General features: G+C 41.1%; 1 non-coding gene across 1 annotated transcript; it reads right to left on the bottom strand.

Annotated features, from left to right (window-relative positions):
• Positions 1-419: 419 nt before the first annotated feature.
• On the bottom strand, positions 420-526 carry LOC127747863 (small nucleolar RNA R71). The gene has a single exon (XR_008009810.1). It is a non-coding gene; the product is annotated as a small nucleolar RNA R71 (small nucleolar RNA).
• Positions 527-2,308: the final 1,782 nt, after the last annotated feature.

Raw genomic sequence — 2,308 nt, 5'->3', positions numbered from 1 at the left:
AAGCTCACAACCATGCTAAAGAAGGCCATACAAACCGTGTTGGGTAAGAAAGGCGAGTTCTAGGCTCCTATATCAATGCTAATCCAGGAAACTGTGGAAGTAGCATTCAAAAGCCCACATACATGCCAACAATTTCGAACTAAAACCGCAGCTCATCACCCTTGTTCAGAACAATTGTTCATTTGGAGGAAGAGCTCAAGAAGACCCCAATCAACATCTAACTACCTTCTTGAGAATTTGTGACACTGTGAAGTCTAATGGAGTCCATCCAGATGTCTATAAGCTACTCTTGTTCCCTTTTTTTACTCAGGGACAAGGCATCCAAATGGCTTGAATCCTTCCCAAAGGAGAGCTTAACAAATTGGGAAGATGTGGTGAACAAATTTTTGGCAAGATTTTACCCTCCTCAAAGAATCAACAGGTTGAGAGCTGAGGTGCAAACTTTTAGGCAACAAGATGGTGAGACTCTCTATGAAGCATGGGAGAGGTTCAAAGACTTAACAAGAAGATGCCCACCGGATATGTTCAATGAATGGGTTCAACTTCACATTTTCTATGAAGGTATTTCCTATGAGTCAAAGAAGGCTGTGGATCATTCATCAGGAGGCTCTCTAAACAAGAAGAAAACCATTGAAGAAGCCATAGATGTCATTGAAACAGTTGCTGAGAATGACTACTTCTATGCCTCCGAAAGAAGTAACACCAGATGAGTAATAGAGCAGAACCACATGGATGCATTGTTAGCTCAAAATAAGATGATCACCAAGTAGCTAGCAAATCTTACCAAGAAGGTGGAGGAAAACCAAGTTGCAGCAGCCATCACTTCATCATCAGCTCAAGACGGAGTGAACATAGGAGAAGAAAGTGATTGGGAGCAAGCCAACTATGTTGGAAAATCACCTAGACAAGTCCATGATCCATACTCCAAAACTTACAACTCTAGATGGAGAAATCACCCCAACTTTGGGTGGGGAAACCAACAAGACTAAGGGCAAGATCAGAGACACCACAATCTCAATTCCAACAACAATGCAACTTATCAACACACCTCACATAGATCCTACCAACATCCATCTAACCACCCTTCTCAACCACCTAATCTCAACCCATCATCAATAACCAAGGAGGGATTATTAAAGATTAAGGCTCTACTCGAAAATCTATGCAAGGAAATTCAAGATAGTAAAGCTTTCCAGGAAGAAGTGCAATCCAACATGCAGAATCAAGATGCTGCCATCAAGAAACTGGAAACATAGATTGAATTCTTATTCAAGCAAGCCCCTGGACACAAAAATTGCAGCAATATTAACTCAATACCAAAGGAGGAATGTCAAGCCATCACCCTCAGAAGTGGAAAGGAATTGAAGGAGACCCACAAGAAACCACCAGAGAAGAAATTGGATGAAGAAAACAAGGGACATAAGGAAGCTCAAACCTCAACCCCCAAGTCACATCAAGAAGGAAAAGCGCTCAAACCATGCCTCTCAAAGGCTCTATACCCCCAGCAATTACAATTAAAGAAGGGGGAGAGGACAACCAATTCTCAAGATTCTTGGAAATCTTCAAGAAACTACAAATAAACATACCTTTTGCTGAAGCAATAGAGCAAATGCCACTTTATGCCAAGTTCTTGAAGGAATTGATGACCAAAAAGAGAAGCTAGAAGAACAATGAGACTGTAGTACTCACGAAAGAACGCAACGCTATCATCCAACACAAATTGCCCCAGAAATTGAAGGATCTTGGGAGTTTCCAAATCCCTTGTATCATTGGGGAAATCACTGTGGAAAAGGCTTTATGTGATCTAGGAGCCAGCATAAATCTAATGTCTCTAGCAATGATGAAAAAAATGAAGATTGAGGAAGCCAAACTAACAAGAATAGCCCTGCAACTAGTAGACAGATCATTCAAATCCCCATTGGATAGTAGAAGATTTGTTGGTGAAGGTGGGAGACTTCATCTTTCCAGCAGATTTCGTGGTATTAGACATGGAGGAAGGAGCTAAGACTTCTATCATCTTGGGAAGGCTAATTTTAGCCACTGTCGGAGCCATTATTGATGTCCAAAAGGGTGAACTTGTCCTTAGATTACACGAGAAGAAAATGACATTCAATGTGTTTAAGGCCATGAGTTACCCACACAACTCATTGGGAGAATGTATGAGGTTGGACTCCGTAGAAGCTTTGGTACAAGAAATTCTTGAAGAAGAACTTGAAGCATCAATAGAAGAAGAATTAGCAGCAAGCGAAGAAGCTACAACCGCTGAAATATATTTTCAAGGCAGGCTAGAAGAAAAGGAGGAAAGAAA

This window comes from Arachis duranensis, chromosome 5 (assembly GCF_000817695.3).
Source record: "Arachis duranensis cultivar V14167 chromosome 5, aradu.V14167.gnm2.J7QH, whole genome shotgun sequence".
Classification (NCBI taxonomy): Eukaryota; Viridiplantae; Streptophyta; class Magnoliopsida; order Fabales; family Fabaceae; genus Arachis; species Arachis duranensis.
This window is presented reverse-complemented; position numbering and strand designations above follow the sequence as displayed.